General features: G+C 47.6%; 1 protein-coding gene across 8 annotated transcripts in view; it reads left to right on the top strand.

Annotated features, from left to right (window-relative positions):
• Positions 1 to 22,776, top strand: part of dimm (basic helix-loop-helix family member dimmed) — a 627,608-nt gene that overhangs the window by 499,047 nt on the left and 105,785 nt on the right. For 7 of the 8 annotated variants that reach the window (XR_010567290.2, XM_070523699.1, XM_065443608.2 and 4 more), the window contains one exon: positions 21,975 to 21,996. The exons of the other annotated variant lie outside the window; for it this stretch is intronic. The gene's annotated coding sequence lies outside the window, so the exon portion shown is untranslated. The remainder of the gene's footprint in view (positions 1 to 21,974; positions 21,997 to 22,776) is intronic. 8 annotated transcript variants of the gene reach the window in all.

Below are 22,776 nucleotides of genomic sequence, written 5' to 3' on the forward strand. Positions count from 1 at the left end.
ATCGGATTCCGTTCCTCAATAGCAGCTAGTGCCTTAACGTAAATGATTGGGCATTAGCTAATGAGTCTTTCGTTTTTAGTTACATGTCCGCGCTCTTTTTTTTCGTGCGAATAATGTATATCTGTTGAAGTGTAAAGTCTCAAATGTTGCAATGGCGCCAGCTTCGACAGCGACCTGTTAGCGAACTCTTCGGAACAGAAAAAGAAAAGCAATCGGTGTAGTGTGGTGCATGCTGCTTCCGTTGCGATCGAATCTGTAACGAGAGGATTGACGCGACAAGTCGGAAGCTGTTGGCGGAATTGTATGTATGTATGTATGTATGTATGTATGTATGTATGTATGTATGTATGTATGTATGTATGTATGTATGTATGTATGTATGTATGTATGTATGTATGTATGTATGTATGTATGTATGTATGTATGTATGTATGTATGTATGTATGTATGTATGTATGTATGTATGTATGTATGTATGTATGTATGTATGTATGTATGTATGTATGTATGTATGTATGTATGTATGTATGTATGTATGTATGTATGTATGTATGTATGTATGTATGTATGCATTTCGATAATTTCGTCGCAGGTTCTTGGAGCACACTTTATTTCTTGCATCACAGCTTCAACTCCGCAGCCAAGTTCCTATGTTCTGGAGTAATCGTCCGCCGAGGGAGGAGCTAACCTCTCAGTTTTCTGAATGAATACATCTATGTCGCAATCTGAGACAGTAGGCGAAGTGACACGGCGTCCCGTGACTTCTTGCGCAGAAGCCAGGGCGATCATGTACTATTGTTTTCCTTTTGTTTTTCTAAGTTTTCCCTGCAAATATGCATCTCTCCTTATGTGCAGGTTTTTCACACCCGTTCACCGTTCTCACCAGAGTGCCTATATGACAAAAGCAGGGTAATCAGATAAACGCGTGCATTTTTTTTTATTTCGTTCGCCATTCATTCTATTCCACGCTCGTTCCCCTTTCTCGCCAGACAACCCGTAAGAGACGAAGAGACAAGAAATGACGAGATGAGATGTGGGAGACCAGTAAGGAAAACCAAAGATTATCCCCACTTAGCTACCACTTTCGTCATTCATTACAACGCAAAAAAATAATAATAATACAGAAGCAGCGAGAAGATTCAGGCATGTTTGCCTCTCTCTTTACTTCTCGCGAAAGATCACTGAGGAGCTGCCACCGCGAAAAAAAAGGAGGGGGGGGGAGGGGCGAGGGCGTAAATATATGGCGGCGGCAGTATAATTACAGCCCCGTCGACTCCTCCTCTCCGAAGGTTGATGGCGATAGTCCGGAGAGGAGGAGGAACTCCATCCAAGCCCATGCGCTTAGTGCTATCTCGGTATCGCCGTGCAGTTAGTTCTGCGCGCTCACGACCGCCAGCAGCTGTTGCAGCACGCAGTCTTCTCGTCGCGGGAGCTAACCGCGTGCCCGGGGCCGTGATGATCTACCTCGAGGCCCGCTTACCTGCCAGGCTGGCGCCAGCGAGACCTATGCGAGCTTAAACGGCCTCAGCTGCGTCGCTGCCGCGTTAGGTGGATAGAGAGAGAGGGGGGGGGGAGTGGGATGAGAGAGAGAGATATGGGCATTAGTCATGAGAGATGGATATAGTAGGACGGGAAGAGACGGAGAAAGTGGGAGGGAGGGAGAGAGAGCTCGACCGGAGTGACGTGGCTTCAGTAAGTCCGCGCCGTGTCTGCACGGGTGGTCGGAAATCGCGTGCCAGGGCTGTCCGCTAGCTGGAATGCTCTTTAGGATAGGCATGGCACTAAACGGGGAGTGCGGGTGATTTGCAGCCTCCCCTGCCTTTACTGCTGCCCTCGCTGTTTTTTCCTACTTTCTTGCGCTTCCCCGGTTAGGCGTCCGCCAACACTGAAGAGTGCGAAAGTGCACGCGATGCTTTCTGTGAAAAGGGAGAGAGAGTGGAGCTCGGAGATCACGCTGCTTAGCTGTGTGGGGGCAACTGGTAAACTTGAGCGCTGACTTCAAAGGTGTTGATTATCGCGGTAAGACACAGCTGGTAAGAGACAGCTGAAGAGTGTATAACAGCTGTGTCTTACCAGTACTCACGTACGGGGCAGAAACCTGGAGGCTTACGGAAAGGGTTCTACTTAAATTGAGGACGACGCAACGAGCTATGGTAAGAAGAATGATGAGTGTAGCGTTAAGGGATAAGAAAAGAGCAGATTGGGTGAGGGAACAAACGTGAGTTAATGACATCTTAGTTGAAATCAAGAAAAAGAAATGGGCATGGGCAGGACATGTAATGACGAGGGAAGATAACTGATGGTCATTAAGGGTTACGGAGTGGATTCCAAGGGAAGGGAAGCGTAGCAGGGGGTGGCAGAAAGTCGGGTGGGCGGATGCGATTAAGAGTTTGCAGGGACAACATTGCCACAATTAGTACTTGACCCGGGTAGTTGTAGAAGTATGGGAGAGGCCTTTGCCCTGCAGTGGGCGTAACCAGGCTGATTATTATTATTATTATTATTATTATTATTATTATTGTTGTTGTTGTTGTTGTTATTATTATTATTATTATCGCGGAACGAAAGAAACCAGAGAAAAAGAGGGTTACGGTGAACGAACGAACGAGGAAACCAAGACAAAGGAGGTCGAAAAAGGAAGTAAAGAAGGAAGTACGAAAACGAAGAAATTAGCAAAGAAATCAAAACAAAGGTTAGAGAGAATGGGAAGAGGTAAAAGAAAGGACGAGACAGACATACAGACAGGCAGACAGACAGACAGAAGAACGCATAGATAGATAGATAGATAGATAGATAGATAGATAGATAGATAGATAGATAGATAGATAGATAGATAGATAGATAGATAGATAGATAGATAGATAGATAGATAGATAGATAGATAGATAGATAGATAGATAGATAGATAGATAGATAGATAGATAGATAGATAGATAGATAGATAGATAGATAGATAGATAGATAGATAGATAGATAGATAGATAGATAGATAGATAGATAGATAGATAGATAGATAGATAGATAGATAGATAGATAGATAGATAGATACGAAAGAAAAGTGGAAACTCCACTTTCGTTCATGTACCGTAGGCACAGCTCAAAGCGAGAGAGAGAAAAAATAGTTTCCGCTTCGGTGGTCGTTTATTAACTGCGGCAGTACGGGAACTCTTGCTACCGCTGTGGCGAAGCCGCAACAGGCGCAGTTTCCTCAATGGGAAAACGCGCGGAGGTACAACTGCGAGCCAAACAAACGCACGTCGAAAAACAGCTGCTAATGTTTTGGTCGTGCGACGCTGGCCTCCGCCTGGTTTCCGCGCGCCGGCGAAATTATTTCAGGCAAGTGCAGCGTGTACGTACACGTGTAATACGTTAACCTATGGCGCCGCCGGCAGATTGGCACGATGCTATACATGCAAAACAAGTTCCCCGAACACGTGCTGTTACTGTAATTCGGAAGAGAATGCTGCCGGCTGGCTATTTTGTTCGTGATAACGAAATACTAGACTTGCAGCTTGAAAGCGCTTAACTACGATCATATTAATAAAGGGAAAATTAGACATCCACCTAAACGTAGCTAAGAGGAATCCTTTCGTAGCTAAGAGGAAGCCAAACGTAGCTAAGAGGAAACGTAGCTAAGAAAAATCCTTTCGAAGAACCAATGCGGGTTCCTTGATAGGAAAGCTTCACACTTGAAGAAAGATTCGTCCTGGTCCGGGACTCGAACCCGGGACCACCGCCTTTCGGGGGCAGCCGCTCAACCATCTGAGCTAACCAGGCGGCTAGCAGATGACAGGCGAAGTGGAATTTATCAACAACTCACGACCAAAGGCAAGAGTTTAACGTAACAGTTCTGCGGAAACCTGCAAGGTGGAGAGAAGGATCTACCTAAACGTGGCACTTAGCTACGTTTAGGTGGACGTCTGCTTTTTCCCTTCATTAATCACTTCTCTCCACCTTGCGGGTTTCCGCAGAACTATTGCGTCAACTAAGACCATATTACATACGCCTATGGGCGGCTCTGAGGTCTGGGGGAAGGGCTATACGGGGGGGGGGGGGTTATTTGGAGCCGTATGCGTCAAAATTATAACACCTCTTGTGGAAATCCTCGTCCCGGAGGAACGCGAGACTTGCGCTTGTAAATGTCGTTGCGGCGCGGCTTCGGTTCGGGCATTGTGTGAACCAGTGTTACGGTGTGAGTATGTGATTTGCCCGGTCTAACTGTACAGTTCTCGTGAACTTGTAGGTACCGTATAACGCGAGCGATAAAAAATTCGGCGACTGCATATTTTCACCGTTTCTGGCAGCGAAAAAGGCGCTGGACGAAGTTTGCTAGTCAAGCAGTATTTGCGCTAATTTCGCTTTGTCGAATGCATTAAAGATCGTTCCTGAAAGTTCGATCCTTTGGTCAGCCGAAAGAGGTGGGAAGGGGAAGGAACAGTGGCGACGCCACCGGGAAGTTTCCGAACCAGCAAAGCGTGACATCAGGAATTTTGACAATGCTTTTTTTTCGGCCTTGGCAAGCTCTTGCATGCGTTGCATTGCGAGTGAAGCAAGAAACAAAATGAGCAAGTTTTCATAACTACATCTGGCGAACAAATGCGGTCTAAACAGGGGAAAGTGCGTTGATATTCGTGACGTCACAGTGACACACCTTCGGTTGCCGTGTTGCAGCACGGCACAACTTTGAGTGTCGGTTGAAGAACGCCCGCAAGCTTACATGTCACAAGCATCGGCGTTGGTGAGTTTTAGACTTTGCGCAACGCAAAATCTATCATTCCCTATTAAAGTCTTTATTATGCGCTAAATTCCACCGAGATATTCCCACCCTTCCACATTAATAAACTTGATCAAAGTTCTTGGAGCCTCTCACCTCGTCGAATCTCGTTAAAGAGGTTGAGTCGAACCGTATGGCGATCAAACCACGCCATATTGAATCGTAAAAGAAAGCTTTACGGCGATCTAGTACTGCGTTATTATGTCATAACTAATATTTATCAATTATTGACTATGATTTCTCTTATCTCTTTAAATCGTACCAGAAAGGGCGATTCGAAATGAATTCAAGTATATCGAATCGTATCACCGTAGTCGAGTCGAATCGCATCGATCGCCCCGGGCCACGTCCTAGTCGTAAAAACAGTTTTCTTTTCCATGTGCGACCAATGGCGCATTCGTGCATCCTGAGAATTACCATCAAACACTGAAGTTTATTTGTATATTCTGGTGAAATCGGGTCAACCGCGAACCGTGGTATGGAATTATATCATAGTTGCGACTTGTTATACATCTGGTAACGACACCGCATATATATATATATATATATATATGTGCGTGTGTGAAAACAATAGTTCTTCGGTTGCGGTGTTTGTTAAACTGAAAGAAGTGCAGGCGCCCGTTAAGCTAAAAACAAAAAGGAACGTTCTAATGAGTGTTTCGGCCGGGGTCCGGCCTTCATCAAGAGAGTGATTGCAAGCGCGCAGTTGGAAGTTTGTGAACTTGCAATCGCACTGAGATGATGGCTGAACTCCGACTGAAACGTCCAATTGAAGGTTTTTTAAAGGGTGCGGCTGCACTTTCTTTCAGCTTCTATATATGTATAGGGAGAGAGAGAGAGATGGAGAGAGAGAGAGAGATTGAGAGAGAGAGAGAGAGAGAGAGCCTAGGCGTGAAAGCTTACCCGAGAGAAGCGCACCTGGCACTCTCCTCAAAAGCGGTGCCGGTTTGAAGACCCTGCCCAGAGGCTATGCGCTTTTGAACGCAGTGGACCGCGCAGCTGTTGTCGGTGTCCGAGGCGATGACGTCATCTCGTTGTTAGAAAGCCAGGCTGAAAAGTTTCGCTCGCGTATAGCGTTCCAGCAGCACTTGCGTTCGAAAAGTGCGTTGTGCAGGTACACTCTTACGGCCCGAGTGTATGAGGCAGTGCTATATACAAAAAAAAAAAAAACTCGTTCTCATTGAACGTTCTCTTCGGCGACAGGGAATGCGCATTTGCTGCACGTTTAGCGTTCCCCGGTATTGAATTCATAGGCAACGCATTGTGTCGTATGGAAAGCTTCCTTTTCGAGGTGCCTGCAACGGAACGCTATTTTTTTCTTTTTTGTCGACTTCGCGCGAGCCACTTAGGGATACAGCGTCAACTCACAATGAACGGCGGATAGCATGCATGCTGTACAAATAACGCAGAACATAGGTTGGTGCACAGTGCTGGGTACCAGCGGGCAAAGAGAACCAGGCGTAAGGAAGCGAAAAAGAAAGAAAACTCACGCGGAAAGTTTTCGATAGAGTCGCCTACGCAACGCTATTCGGTGTCGTAGATAGTCCACGAAATGCGCACACAAGTATACTACACTCTTGGTATTGCGTTTTGCTGGACTGCCACGATCGATTAAAAAAAAGAATCGAGCTAAGAACAAGATGCGTGTACGGTGTAACCCAACATCGATGCAATTCACGAGTGCGACTAACGTCAGCGAAGATGTGTGAGGGATTCTAACGGGAGGTGGGAAGAGAAAAGTACAGCGCCGTTACTGCCCCTGGAGCGAGGGCACCTCCACAGCGCTGTACGGGTGGGGGAAAGGGATGCGAGCTTTTATGCGTTGCATATTGCAACCACTCAGTTCAGCCCTTGGGCGCGGCCGGGCAGCCACCATTGAGGGTATCAACCATTGTTCATTGCTGCGCGTCTCATATGCGGGTCTATTCTCTTTTAAGTTTGCTATGTTTGTTATTAAGTTGCTTCTATTGTCATGCGTTGCATATTGCAATCACTCAGTTCAGCCCTTGGGCGCGGCCGGGCAGCCACCATTGGCCTTTAGCGCAACCACGTGACGTGACGTCACGACAGCCGGAGGAAAAGCTGGGCCCCAACTCGCGCAATATGCAACGCATTCTTTCCTTAACCAAGCTAAGCCTGGCCATTTTTATCGCAACCATCGCAATCCGTGTGGCAGAGAAGGGAAACGGCCCGATTCGACCATCTTTCCTCCACGCACGTGACTCAGAGGGGTTGTTGAATCGGATCGAAAACGGTGTGCCTGTCTTTCGGATCTCCTATAGTTCTCGGTCACTTACAGCGCGTATAGGTGGCGCCAAAGAGAGCCCATACCGCCGCTTTCAGCGACAGGAAGTGGAACGCTTGAGCATACCGCGATGAACGATCCCCTAAGCAATGCGCAGCTGCGTGGGACGAAGGGCGCATGCGCGGCGTCTCACGAATGTCGTGCCCGACTTTGGTGCGTCATGCTGAGGTGCCACATCGGGCTAAACCGCATAACGCATAGCGTCACGCTAAACACAAAGCGGTGCCAGGAGCACGTAGAGCCGCGTAAAAGCCGCTGTTTGCTAAAGACCTATAGCTACGCGCATAAGGCATTGTACTATGCTAAAAAACACGGTATGCTAAAGCCGCTGTTTGGTAAAGACCTAGCTACGCGCATAACACATTGTACTATGCTAAAGGAACATGGTATGCTAAAGCCGGTGTTTGCTTAAGACCTAGCTACGCGCATAACGCATTGTACTATGCTAAAAAACATGGTATGCTAAACCGTAAAGAACTGCGGTTTCGTATTGCGTTATGCTAGAAACGTACCGGCGCTGAAGCAGGTAGCTCTGCTTTGCTGAAGCAGCCGTCTTTTACGGCGGACTTCGCTTATTCGCACATGGCCCCTCGATGCAACACTTTTAAGTATACGGTGTGATCACTTAAATACGTACCGTAATTAATAAAAGTAGCGTGTGACAGATAGCATAACTCTTGTCCTTGAGTTGGATTATCAGAAGAGGCGGACATTGCTAGCACGAGCAATCGAGACACACATTTAACTAATTAACGAAAGTTAGCTAATTGACTTCCTAGTTATTTACTTACCCGGCGCATATTGCAAATTACGAATCGTAGCCGGTGAGCTTGCAATATGTATTGCATTAAAATTTATTTGCAGGATATCCTCGTACAACTAGCTCTAATTAGCCCTGCGTTGCGTCAGGTGATCCCCACTTTATGCCTCTAAATTTTCTCATTTCGTTCTCCGATATACAGGGTGTTTTTTTGTCTTTTAGCTGCACGAAATTTTTAAACTTCGAGAAGTATAAGTCGCGCCAACGCTATGTTTACCGTGCGAGTGTACGGATTTGGCAGCCTCTGGATACAGAGCAATTTTCGCGATTAGGTGCGTAATTAGCGAAGTTACCGTAATTAACTTTCTAATGATCAACAATACGTGGCTACAGCAAATGCGTACTTTGGGGCCCGTCCTCCACACTACCTATACCAACGATCAAATTTCGAACAGCGGGGTTCATGAGTGAGCTATGCGAACAATTAGTTCCCCTTGGTGGGCTTCTTGAAACCGAAAACTGGCTGGAAAAAGAGCGTCTGTGTCGTTGGTGTCGCCCCCCCCCCCCCCCCAACCCCCGCGACTTTCGTCACGTCCCTGAGGTCACCGCCGGTCCGACCCAGCGGACATCTTGCGTTATCTCCTCGCTGTCTGCGGCGTTGGCCTAGCGCTTCGAAGCCGGCGGGCCTCCAAATTTACTCGATTTGTTTGGGCGCCAAGCCCGCTTTTTGGGCTTTTAGATACTCCACGCAAGGCGTCCTATCTGTCTGTAGCGTCGACCAAATGGTATTCCATTCCAGCAGAACTTTTTGTTGGGCTAGTTCGTGCATGTTACCGAAGTACTATAGGCGCCAAGCAGACGACACAAGAAGAGACACGGACGAGCGCTTCCGTGTCTCTCCTTGTGTCGTCTGCTTGGCGCTATAGTACTTCGGCATTCCATTCTTTTTCTTTTTTTGTTACCCTTCACTCGACGAGTTATGTTCGTATCTGTCTCAGTCTACGCGGTTTTATTTACACAACTCGCACGCGTGCGTTTGAGACAGCTTTCCCGGAGAAAGTGAATTTTGTCGACGCGTCGATCTCGTCCAAAAAGCCAGAAACTATGTTTCGTAGGTGGATGTGGACACGTGGCGCAAAACAGAATAACCAAGTAAATTTGGCGGCCCGCCGGCATTGAAGCGCTAGACCAACGCCGCAGACAGCGAGGAGATAACACAAGCTGCTCGCGGGGCCGGACCGGCGATGACCTCGGAGACGTGACGAAAGCCGGGGGGGGGGGGTGACATCGACGACACAGACGCTCTTTTTCCAGTCAGTTTTCGGTTTCAAGGAGCCCGCCAAGGGGAACTGATTCTTCGCGTAGCCCCCACATGAAATCAGCTATTCTAAATTTGATCGCTTTCATAGGTAGCGTCGAGGACGGGCCCCAAAGTACTCATTTGCTGTGGCCGCCTATTGTTGATCGTTAGAAAGTTAATTACCGTAACTTCCCTAATTACGCAGCTAAGTGCGGCAATTGCTCTGCATCTAGAGGCTGCCAATTCGTACACTCGAATGGTAAACATACGGTTACCGTGATTTTTATTTTTCCAATTTGAAAGGAATTGGCACACCTAAACAAAAAGAAAACACCCTGTAGAGCAAAGAGCTTTCAATGCGTTGGTGACGTCAGCCGCGGCCTTTACCTCCTCGTCTAATTATTTTCCTCCCCTTTGTCTTTGCCGCACTGCAGGGCAGCCAACCCTGGTTAACCTCCTTGCTCTTCAGATGTCCTTCCCCCTCTGTCTCTCTCGCCCTCTCAATTTCCTAATTTCATCACACCACGCGATTCTCTGCCGTCCTCCAATGTGGTCTTTCCTGCTCTCGACACCAATTTCGCAACTATAATGGACCACCGATTACCCGCCTTACGCATTGCGTGGCCTGCCTAACTCCATTTACGCCTGTAGATCACAGTGTCAACTAGAACGTCACAACGTTCGCTCTCTGAGAATACGCACCGTTGTCGACGTCACGCCTAACATTCTTTTTTTTTTTCCCTTCCATCGCTCTTAGCGTCGCTCCGATATACAGACTCCCGTTTCAAGTCTCGAACCCACTGGGCCCTCCCGCTGGGCTGCGCTGATGCTGCTAGGACGACCCTCTACCCTTCTCCCTCCTACCCTCTCTCTCCTTTACTCCCATGCCCCCATCCCTGCTGGCGCTGAGCCGTGCTCCCGCATGGGTTGTAGAAGATAGTGCTAGCCTTTCCTCCTTTCCCCACAAGAACCACTTCTCTCTCTCTCTCTCTCTCTCTCTCGAGCCCCGAAGCGGAGCTTGCGCGCTCGGGCATCGGTTTTCCGAACCTCGCGTGCGGCTGGTTTTCACGCCTCGGGGCCGCCCGCTGACGCCGTCGACCTGGCGTGCTCCAGGCAAGGAGCACGAACTCCGAGAGAGTGATGAAGAGAGAGAGAGGGGAGAGGGAGGGAGAGAGAAAGAAGCACTTGTTGCGCGGCCTCCTGGTTTCCGGACTGCGGTTGACTGGCGTTGGCGGCTCGGCGTTCGAGCCGTCCTCTCCCTACGGCACTGGCTGCGGAATTCGGAGCCGCTTTCGCGGGCTTTTTTTTTTTTCGTGAGCTCCGTGCAGTGGCCGGTATGGAGTAGAGAGAGAGAGAGAGAGAGAGGGAGGGGGGAACCCCGTAATTTCTCGCTCGTAGGTCGTGCTCGTGGGCATTACGCACCGTATCGTTTTCCAGCAGTAGGAATTGTCCGCGTTACGTCACGCGTCCCCTGTTCTAAGGCATATATTCGCAGCTTGCAGAGTAAGACTAAGGGTTAAGAGGATCGAGATAACTCGCGCGTGCGCCGTATCGTTGTCCTTCTCGCAGCTTCTGCAGCGCTGCTACAGATAAGAGGATCGAGATACCGCGGACGGTTCGCCATATTGTTCTCCCCATTCACAGCCGCGACAGCAGCGCTAGAGATAAGATGAACGGAATAAAAACAGCACGAATGCCGCGTTAGTCCTTTTCAGAGCTTCCACAGCTTCGAAAGGTAATAGGATCGAGATAACGTACGCCATATTATTGTACTCGTAGGTTCCACAGCGTGGCTAGAGATAAGAGAATCGAGGTAGTGCCAATGCACAGCTGAGAGAAAAAGTGTTGGGACTTGAGGTGGCGGTAAATTCTATTTTTTCCTTCGCAGCCTGCAGCATAAAGACTGAAATCAAGTAATACTGCCTACACTCTTAAAACTGTTGCACCCTTTGGGGTGTATATTTGTCCCACAACAATAATCGTCATCTGCCTTGCTTGCGTTTCCTTTCCTGAAAACTCGGCGCTCGCTACTTTCCTGTCGAGAATGCTGCGTCACACTGATAACGCGCATGCCGTTCGTGACTGGGAAGTACCGGGCTCGCCGTGTTAGAGAAAGGAAACGCGGGCAAGTCGGATGACGATTATTGTTGTGGGACAAGATAAGCCCCAAAGGGTGTAAAATTTTCTAAGAGTGTACGCGCACCTGTATTACCAGCGTCATGCATTTAGACAATTTCACGTAGCGCGGCTGTGCTAGAAGAAATTAACTTTTTTTTTTTTGCTGATGCCATGGTCTCTAGACTTTTGCTCTCGACTGCACGTCATATTGTCGTCATATTCACAGATTCCACTGTGCTTCTCGGCGGGGGCAAAATGCGAAAACACCCGTGTGCTTAGAATTGTGTCCACGTTAAAGAACCCAAGGCGCTCCAAGTTATTCCGGAGTCCCCCTCACCCCGGCGTGCCTCCTAAGCAAATCGTGGTTTTGGCACGTAAAACGCTATAATTAACTTTTCTTTAAAATTAGCGTCCACAGCGCTGTCATAGATAACGGGATCGAGATATTGTGCAGCTTCTCAACGTGCTGGCTGTAGAACGCTATGGCGCTATCCGTGACATTAGTACACTCATTAGTGTGCACCCTTTGGGGTGTATATCTGCCACACAACAATAATCGTCATCTGTCTTGCTTGCGTTTCCTTTCTGGAAAACGGTGCGCACCCCAGAGGGCGCAGCTGCTCTTAAAGTGAGGCATTCGTCTTCTTTAACGCTTCATGCACACTCTTAAACGTATACACCCGTCGGGGTGTATATTTACCACACAAAAATAATAGCCATCTGTCTTGCTTGCGTTTCTTTTCTTGAAAACACTGCACTCGCCACTTTCCCGTCGAGAATGCTCTGTCGTGCTGATAACGCGCAAGCCGTTCGTAACTTGGAGGTGCCGGGCTCGTAGTGTTAAAGAAAGGAAATGCGGACAAGACAGATGACGATTATCGTTGTGGGGCGAATATACACCCCAAAAGGTGTAATTTTTCTTTCGGAGTGTAGCGCAAGCCAGCGAACATTGCGCGCAGTGCGGCTACATCTCCGTTCGCCGCGCTAAGTTCGTCGTTTGGTTCCGTGTACGACGCGGGTTCAACGAGAATGAACTTCGTAGGGAAAGATACGCGGGTGACCGCAATCGGTTCAAATCAACCGGAAGTAGACAACGATTGCGTCACTGCACGAAGGAAGCGGGACATAGCGACGCCCACCCGGTGTAAAAGTTGAAGGGGGAATGGGGTGGCTTGGGTGGAGAGCAATTTTTAACCACTCATACCTGTTTTCCTTCAACAATAAATTCTTCTGAGAAAGCGTTTCTTGAGCGATATCCATTTCTAATAAAACATGTTCCATCGTTTCCCTAGCTTTACCGCAGCCAGCACATCATGATAGCGGGAGGTGAGCGCCACTGCCAAGAGAGACACTCTCTCCACTTGCCGCGTCTAGCCTCCAGGAGCTAAATTCCTTCCCCGCTTTCTCCCATACGGGAGCTGGAGAATCGCGTAACGCATACGTCACGGGCACCGCTTGTTGGTTTTTTTTTTTTGTCCGCGCATTTCTTTGCTGCGCGGCGCACTTCCGCTCACGGTGTCGGGCGCGAGCTGTTGCGTTCGTCTCGTTTCGCGCAGCTAACGATTTTTGCGCGCTGTGCACGATAACACCCGACTAGTGGTATAACTCAGCTCTACAAGAACAATAACCCTTTCAGACGCCACTTATCTCTACTTTGTTTCCACTTTACCTCCCCCTCCCCTCTCTCCCCAGCGTAGGGTAGCCAACCGGATTTTTTTTTCTCTGGTTAACCTCCCTGCCTTTCCCCTTTCCTCTCTCTCTCTCTCTCTCTCTCTCTCTCAGACGCCACTTCATCCCGTTGATTGAGTACTTGCTTTCACCGCGTCTCTTGCATCTTCACAATCATAGAAAGTGTACAGCTGCAGAAAAGATTAAGAATTTCTAATTGTTCAAAGAGTTTTGTCAAGTTTACAAAATTTCGACTTCATGCCAAAACTAACTACAGGAACATAAAATATGAGTATATTATGTATATACATCATGTATGTAGCATCAAATATGTATATGAGGATATAAAGATCATGTCCTTGTGTAACATATACTATTTCGTGTTTCGAAATGCTTGAAAAGCGCTTATCCAGCCACTTGAAAATTATGCCTGGTGCATGACTTCGTGAAAAACAATGGAAGAAGTGAACCCGCTGCGTATAACATACTGACACAGAGTAAAAACACCCAGCCGTCTACCTTCCCACTCACTTTGCTAAAACATTCTGCACGTTTTTCAAGATTGCAGCACAGTTCCAATAATAAGGGTTTCAAGATGTACGAAAAAACATTCTAAATACGATTACTTTTATCCGCGCTTTTGCCGTTGACGCACTCTCCTGCGGTGCGCAACTGTGTGGACAGCGTCTCAAAGGGTTAAGGCAGGCCAAGCGGATCACAGAGCATGAATCGAGTGCTGGAACACCGTACAAGACGACATAGTTTCGTTCTCCGCGCGCACGACTTCACGAGGCGGGAAAAAGCAGACCAAACGGAAGCACATCTCTCTTGCCACGTTACGAAGTAAAACAAAGGCTCACAGATATTCGGTTTGTCGGTTTAATTATTTCTCTCAAATTTAATTCGTCTGTTTCTAGGAAGCCCATGTGATGATAAATCATTTAGGAACCACCCTTTACGCCGCCTCTCACGGTCTCGGTGCATAATTTGCGATATCAAACTCTCATCAGTTGAAATGGGGTCACTTGGAGAAGGGCCTATAATCACACCCAAAATATTGACAGCTGTTTCTTCTTCCAGTCTTCGTTTTTCCAGCGCGTCCAACTTCTAGCTTCCCCGCATAGCTCATTCCGGTAGCTAAAGCGACTACGATGACGATAGAAGGAAGATGTAGAACATATGGCAAGCAATTTGGCATGCTCAAAGTCTGCAATCCAGGCCCGTAATTTTTAAAAAGTTCAGTAATGCCTTGATGGCCTTGAAACTCGACTGAGCGTATGCACCTCTTTCTTCCCTCTTTCTTTCCCTCTTCCCCTTCCCCCAATGCCGAGTAGCTGGCTAGAGGAATATACCTCAGGCCGACCTCTCGGCATTTCGTGTCATTAAACTTCTATCTCTCTCTCCCAGAGCGACTACATCTCTCAGGTATGGGTCGGGGGTGTGATCCCGGAACAGGACAGACGTGTTCGAGATTTCGTTTTTGGAAAACCCGCTCGCAATTTCTCTGTCAAAATTACCGTTTAGTGTTTTATTCATTTCGGTAATTGTCTTCAACGTCCTAAACTTTTACGTCGAATTACTGATAAGCAGTGCAGCGCGAAACGAGATGGAAGAACGAGAAAAGGACGACGACAAGGCGCTTTCGGCCAAATGAAATTTATTGCCTGAAACGGGGTTTCACACAACTCCTCCTTCCGTATTGTACCGCGCTGCACCACTTATCGCTACGGAAATCCAACTAGCCCGATCCAGCACCCTTTCAAGCTGAATTACTGATTGATTGATTGATTGATTGATTGATTGATTGATTGATTGATTGATTGATTGATTGATTGATTGATTGATTGATTGAGTGAGTGAGTGAGTGAGTGAGTGAGTGAGTGAGTGAGTGAGTGAGTGAGTGAGTGAGTGAGTGAGTGAGTGAGTGAGTGAGTGAGTGAGTGAGACGATACTTCGCTGCATTCAGGTGGGTAGCAACCTTCCCATTCATTAGCTAAAGTCCACGGTAGGCCAGATAGCTTTATCCGGAGGGGGGATATCGCCTATACGTCAGTCCTGCGACACGCGCGTTTGGTTCCGTAACCGTCGAATTCCCTAATCTCGTCAGTCTATCTAATTCTCTGCCCTCCCCGGCTGACTGCCACCCTGGATCGCTCGGCTCCCGAAGCCGGAGCTTATCTTCGCCCGTGCATCGACTATCATTCGATATTGATGCTAAGCGACCCGGGGTCTCGGTTCAGTAACCGGAAGGCAGACCCCTCTTAATTACGCCGAGTGCAGGCGCATAAAGAAGAAGAGAAAAAAAAATAATCAGGTCTATAATGGTGACTGATCCAGGCGTGAATCCACCGAGGGCCAGTGATGCTTAGGAAGCCAAGACAGAAGCAGGGAGGTAGGAGGACGCCCATTGATCGGCAAAGAAACCTGCAATGGGATGGGTCGGGGGCGATATGCGGAAATTCTGCAAAGCGTCAATCTCCGCATTTTTTTGTTGTTGTAGTTGTTTGGCCCTCATAAGATGTCCTCGCTGTTTGCAGGCGTGCACCTTCGCTTCAATGGTTACGCGAGCTGGAGGTCGGCCGTCTTGTGTACGGTGGTCGTAACGTTTTTGGAAAAGCCTGCTTCCGGTACTCGGCATGTTCCTTCCCGTGCCTCGGGGTCGCCCAGACATCATGTGGACTCTCGTCTGTAGAACTCGTTGTGAACTAACGTTCACGGGAGACACGTCACGTCTGTTTTCAACGCGGTCGCCCTTCAACCTTTTGTTCAACGTTTTGTTTAATCATCTTTCCTAACGTGCGCTGAAGCAATCTGTCAGTAAGGAGAGAACGGCAGAATCGGCTCGCGTCAATGTTATCGCTTAGTCTTTACTTGTGGATGTAGATGTAGAGCCTAGACGTTAGTGGCCTATACACACGCTGGGGGATTGCCCAAGAACCGGCTAGTTCCATATAATAATAATAATAATAATAATAATAATAATAATAATAATAATAATAATAATAATAATAATAATAATAATAGTTTTAAGCTAACTGTATACACAAGTGGTGAATACGTATATGGAAAGCAATATATATATTCTAGCTTATAATTTTAATAACCACGTGTCGTAGGCGTTTTCACGAGGCTTCAGCTCATCCGTTTCCTTTGTGGTTCTCGTACTTGATTCCTGATACCGCGTGCTTCCTTCCTTCGGATCCTGCGGAAATCCAGACCGAATTCTTCATGACGAAGCGACTTGTTTTTTTTTTTCGTTTTTGTGCACGAATGCTTCTTCCACGTCTCATCCGAGCCCCTATGTCTCGTTAAGGCATCGCAATACACAATACCAAGAACAGCGCAACACACGGATGGGTGCAATTCGTGCAATATTCTTCTTGTGTCCGGGGATCTTGCGACGCTCTTAAAAAAAAGAAAGAAAGTTTCGGGCGCAACTATAGGCTGTCCAGAGGGCCCACGATGCGGCGGTCGGGCAAGGCCTGACTGTCCCAACGCGGGAGCGGCCCGCAGTGCGCTGAGTCGCGTACCTCAGGACCTTATTAATGTTTTGCATTCATCCATCCATCCATCTTTATCACCATTCGCGCGATACCGGGAGCAGCGTAGACGTTAGGCATCCGCGCTTGTGGCGCCATCTCGTGACGTGAAGTATACGCACACCAGCAGAGCGCACAAAGCTACCACTGTAGCGAAAGGTTTCGCATTCCATGCAGCGGACCCGCCGTGGTTGCTCAGTGGCTATGGTGTTGGGCTGCTGAGCACGACGAGGTCGCGGGATCGAATCCCGGTCACGGCGGCCACATTTAGATAGGGGCGAAATGCGACAACACCCGTGTACTTAGATTTAGGTGCGCGTTAAAGAACCCCAGGTGGTCGAAATTTTTCCGGAGTCCTCCACTACGGCGTGCCTCATAATCAGAAAGTGGTTTTGGCACGTAAAACCCCATATTTTTTCTACGCAGCGTGTCCGAACAACGGACGAAGGGACGGAAAAACACACGCAAGCGCTGCATTAGTAAGATCTTGATGAGGGCTAGTTGGTTCATACTTATAACTGAGGTGAAACAGCGCGAAAAAGACGAGGACACAAGGACACAAATACCACAGACAAGCGCTGACTGCCAACTGGAAGTTTATTTGAAAATCACCGGACATTTATACCTTTATCAGCATAGGCATGCGCACATCATTCGCAAAAACATCTGAAAATCATCATTTTAATCTTTCTTCCGAAAATGTTATTTCTTTTCCCGACAAGGCAAGAGACAAGGCAAATGTGCTTACACATTTATCGCCTTCCTTTCTTATATGAAAGGCCTCTACTATTTCCCTTTCCTTCTTACTCTTTCCTTTCCCTATGAATTTAGTCTTTTCAAAAATGGGGGTGCATTGACACTTGCTACAGTGTCCAGCTAAATGTCTCCCATAGCCATTCTTTAGGTTAGTGCTGTGCTGACGCGCTCTTTCATTGAAGCACTGTGCCGTTTCCTGTCCCGGCAAGCGCTGCATTCAACTAAGAGGTTACTTTGCGTGCGGCATCGCGTAGGATGTCAGCTGGACACGTGGAAAAGAGCGCCCGTCGAGCATTCTTCTCGTTCCGTGGTCAATTGTTCGAACGCGCTCTGTACGATACGTTACCATGTCCAAAGCAGCAAGCCTGCCAGCACATCCTTATGCAGTGAAAGCCTATGTGCTACCCGGTCGGCCGGTTTGAAGTATAATCGTAGCCGTCTACCATAATCGTGATTATAATGATAATCGCCAGGAATTACCCTGGATATCTAGTATATATATATATATATATATATATATATATATATATATATATATATATATATATATATATATATATATATATATATAGAGAGAGAGAGAGAGAGAGAGAGAGAGAGAGAGAGAGAGAGAATCAAACAACGACAGCGACAACGACAACAACAACGACATGAACAGAAAACGCTTTTGACGTCATGTGGCAAAGCAAAACCAACAGAAGATGTCGCGCTAGCAGCGCTACTACTGCTGTCCGCGTCTCCGGCGTTGCGCAATGGGGGTTACTGAAAACATGGTGGCCAGGACGTAACTCCGCCTCCCGCGACCGCTTCCGGTGCCTGCGAAGCGCAGAAGCGCGGCCTCCGAGACTGGCTTCCGCTACCGCGAGAGAGCAGTCGCCTCGTCCGCTACCGCGAGAGAGCAGAGTTTGGACACCGCCCGTTCCGGAAACCGCAATGCGGTGGCGCGCACGTACGGACACCCGCCGAAAAAACTCCGCGAGCGTGGCTGCCTCCGTTGCGCGAGAAAACGCGGTATTGCCGGGCGAAGGTGGAGAGGGTGGCGAGGGAGGGAGAGGGGAGAGCACGCGAAGTGGTCTGGAGAGGGGGTGATTCCATGGCAAGCCTCGTCGACGGTGGCTGCGTCGCGCTCCGGCACCGACATATCATTCTGCACCCCCTTCACCCCCCCCCCCCCCCCCCCACTCCGCCTTCCACGCGTCCACTCTCAAACGCCGCTCCATTCACGCGATGCAATGAAGCCTCGGCGTGCCCGTCATTTCTTTCGTTCTCTCTCTCTCTCTTTCGCTCTCTGTATCTCTTTCACTCTTTCGCTTTCCTGGCAGGAAAAGCACGCGAGAGGAGTCTCCCTTTTTTTGGGAGCTGTCTCGCTTTATCTCTTCTCGGCTGCTCTTTCTTTTTCTCTTTGTATATCGTCCTCTGCCCTCTCGACAGCCGCTCTTCTGGTGATAAGAAAGACGCTGGAAGTTCCCGCTATAGTTTAGTAGCCACACTCTGCGAAATGGGCGATCCTCGTTTATTCTGGGTCAGAGAGATCGGGGAGGGGAGGGGGGGGACATGAATAGTACGCTGGGTCCGTAAGTTGGGTGAGGAAAGGTTAATGAGTGACACAGGAGAACGGACCTTAGGCTAAGCACGTAGCATGCCGCCTAAGAGTGAGTGAGTGAGTGAGTGAGTGAGTGAGGGCTGTTTTAGATTCAGGGGAGTGACAAATGCTTTGAATGTAGGCGTAAGCGAGGGACAAGGTTATTTTTGAGAAAGACGCCTTGAATGCGAGCGACCGACAGACCGACTGAAGGCTGTCTCTGCTTTGTGGGAGCGACTCGATTTTATTCTAGAAGTGTGTTAAGAACAGGATAGTCTCTTACGAACCATCGAGTGAATTAGGGAATCATTGGGTGAACGTAATACAGTACAGTGCAGGCTTCAGATTAAATAATCTCACGTGAGTGAATGAGGGCCGTTTCATATCGTGGGCCCGACTCGAATTTATTCTTGTGGCAAGCGAACAACAAGGTCTTCCTTTTTCGTTTCAGGTGAAACCTCAAGAATGGGCTATTTAGTTAACGGGTGATTGACAAGGCCGTTTCTGTTTATTTTTATTTCTTATTTTTTTATGTGATGGACGCGTTAATCCTAGGCGTAAAAGTAAACAGGCAAAATAGTTTCGCGATTAAATAAGAATGAGCATTGACTTGCATTAAACGTCATTACGCCAGCCGATCAAAGCTCGCCGCTGTTCGCTGTGGACGCTGGGCCTGACAGGTCAGAAAACAGGCATTATGCCGTCTCGAGATGGCCGATGGCCCTTATCGGGCAATTTTCGAAAGTGGTCGTAAATGAATGAGCCTTCGACGTTCTTGTACTTGGAGTGAATTAAGCTGCCTGGGAAGGTGGAGGGGGGGGGCGGCTTAGTTCGCGCCGGATCTTTATCTAGGAGTTGAGCTTAGACGAAGGCATTTCTTTGTGTTAGCTTACCACTGAAGCAGTATACTGAGGAACCAATGACTTACAGTATACTCTGGCTTAGCTCGCTGTAACTACTCAGTGCCGGCTTTATTGCGCACTCAATCATTAACTGACTCCTTTTACGAGCTTCGAGTCCTACGGTTACTGAGTTAAAAGGACAGGAAAAAAAAGGCGCCAGGGGCTAAGCACATCTTTGCGTCTCTTGCTGTTAGGCTTGAACCTGTGTTCTGAAACGTTCTTCTACTCGCCCAATTACCTCGACTCAACGATGGCGATGATAATTAATATTATTATTATTATTATTAAAATGACATTCCATTTGAGTCGTGGTTGGGGAAAATAGTCACTTAGCATGTGTGAGCGACTTACGTTCTTGTGTATCGTAGTCTAGTACTGTTTATATTTGCCTTATCTAGTTAAAGTTACCTAAGCTTATATATATATATATATATATATATATATATATATATATATATATATATATATATATATATATATATATATATATATCTGTGTGTGTGTGTGTTGACATTTTATTTGACAGAAAAAGGACTAAAGCGTGTAACGCTACGGTAAAATTCACGTATGCTTGTAACGATCTGGTTAAAGTTACATATAGATGCTTGTAACGATCCCACCTGCAGCCTTTTTCTGTTGCCTCTTTTTTTTTTTTTTTGCTGGAATGCTCTCAACACCTTAGTGCGACTGAAAGTTGAGCAAGTTGATGGAAACTCATGTTGCTGAAATACAGGTGTGCAAACACAATACGCTAAAGAAGGAAGGAAAAGAAAAACAAAAACGCCGGTGTTTGCTCGTACTCTCAGAACCCGCGCACGCAACTAATCAATTTACAGGAACGCGTTGGTCTATACCTGGTATGGTTTCGCGGAACCCCAAATCAGCGCTGGATGGCCGAGTACCTGCAAAATGCTTTGCATGAAACAGAGCCCCACAATTCGTGGGATATGCAGATTCTTTAAAAATCTTTATCACCATTTATTAATTTCTTTATCTTTTTTTTCATCACCTTGCGTACAACATAGACAAATATAGTAGCCGAGATACTCTCTACCTGCAGTGACACCGCAGCAACTATTTCACAACAGAACAAAACAGAGTCATATCATTACGGGATAAAGCAGAGATATCCGGGGGTGGCATTCTGTAAGCACCCACCTAGTGGACATGTCCATTTCGTCAGCAGCTGACGTTCCTGCTGAATTGGTTGGGCTGCATGGGATACGAGTCAGAATGAGACAGGCGCCCCCAGGCAATTAGCGCTCCAGTAGCAGACCAAATGGACACGTCCACTAGGCGGGCACTTACAGAATACTCCCCCTGAATGCTTTATTGCAACGGACCTTTAGCATAATCTAATTGGGTCACGCAGACCGAGCTGCTGTTTACGGTTGCTCAAATCCAAAGGGGATGTCGTAATTTTTCATCATTAAAATGGTTGTTATTTTCAGCGTCTTCATTAGTCGAGGCAGACCTCTGAGTGGAGGTCCGGTTGTGAATACGGGGCATTATTCCTCTTCGTTACAGCTCAGTCATGCAAACGCGTGTATAAACCACCTTCCTGGATTTCTGAGCTAGTGACAAAACGATTCGTTCTTTAACCAATAGAACTTACAATGCCGCTTTTACGTAGTCTTGTAGTTTCGCTTCCGGCTAGACTTGCTTTTTTTTTTACTTTATTGCTCGTCCGCATTGAGCTTGTAGCAGTTGCCTATGGCGTGTCTGTGCCTGTCTGAACCACCGTTTGTTCGTGCGTGTGTGTGCGCGATGCAAGCCGGATGAAAGACGTGCGCAGGTTATGTTTCGGGCTAAAGCTTGTACCCCGTCCTACCGAGGTAGATTGCTCTAAATCTCATCGGCCAGCACTCGCCCGGTGAAGGAATTTTAAACAAAAAAGAAAGAAAGGAAAGAGAGAAAAGGAAGACAGACAGAAAGAAAGAAGAAAAGAAAGCTGACTGTGAGGCGCGAGAACTCCCTACATGTACGTTGCGTTTCTCTACCCCTACACAACACGTTCGCGAAAGTCGTCACTTCTCTAACCACGTTGTCGTGCCTCGCTTTCAAACTGCACAAGAAGAAAAAAAGGAGAGAGAGAGGACGTTGCCAGCTGTTTTGATGTGGAGAATTTGCAGCTGCGTCTCTTTTCTCTCTTTCTCTATTTTTTAAATCGTATTCCGCAGTGCTGTCGCAGTGTCGGGCTCGCTTCAGTGCGGTTGTTGTCTCCTGCTCGTGTGTTCATTCTACTTTTCTTTTTCTTTTTCTTTCCCTAGCCTGGAGCTCGAGACCCTGTAGGTAAGCAGCCTGCCTGATTTGTTTCCCGAGCGCTAAATGCATTCAGCAGCAATATCTGTGGATTCATTTCGCAGCACAGCTACTTCTGCATTGCTGAATAGCTGTCTGCTTAGCTGTTTACCGTGTTTCAATGCCTTTAAAATATTGTCTGTCTGCTCAGCTTATTGTCTACCTCTAACAGCGTCTATTCAACTGCGCTGAAACGCAGCTGTTTTGCTATGTCTATTTCTGTACAGCTATTTGGCTGTGCAGTGGTTTCATTGCAGAATACTTGTACTAGGGCTGTACAGAGGTATTCCGTATTTTTTTTTCGATATAGAGCTATCCCAACTGCGTTCCAGCTGTGCTGCTGTATCGCTTTGCAACGATGCCATTTAGCTGTAGAGTACGAGTTGGCTGTTCATTTTTAAGTGCACCTCTGCACAGTTATACAAACGCGATACGCCTTTACAGCGATACCCCTGAGCCGTATGGTACACTTCAGCTGTATAGCTGCACGACAGGGTTGATATAAGGAGACCGCTGTATGGTTACAGCTGTACAGCGATAGCCCTTGAGTACCCTTCGCTGCGCAGCCATACACAGCGACAGCTTGACGCCGATACCCCATCACAGCGTTTTCCCCTTTGTTGTGCAGCTGTAATGACACCGTCGTATGGCGACAGATGCACATACCCCTGAGCCGTACCGTACACTTCAGCTGTATAGCTGACAACAGGGCTGATGTAAGGAGACCGCTGTACGGTTACAGCTGTACAGCGATAGCCCTTGAGTACCCTT

Source organism: Dermacentor albipictus, chromosome 8 (genome assembly GCF_038994185.2).
Source record: "Dermacentor albipictus isolate Rhodes 1998 colony chromosome 8, USDA_Dalb.pri_finalv2, whole genome shotgun sequence".
Lineage (NCBI taxonomy): Eukaryota > Metazoa > Arthropoda > Arachnida > Ixodida > Ixodidae > Dermacentor > Dermacentor albipictus.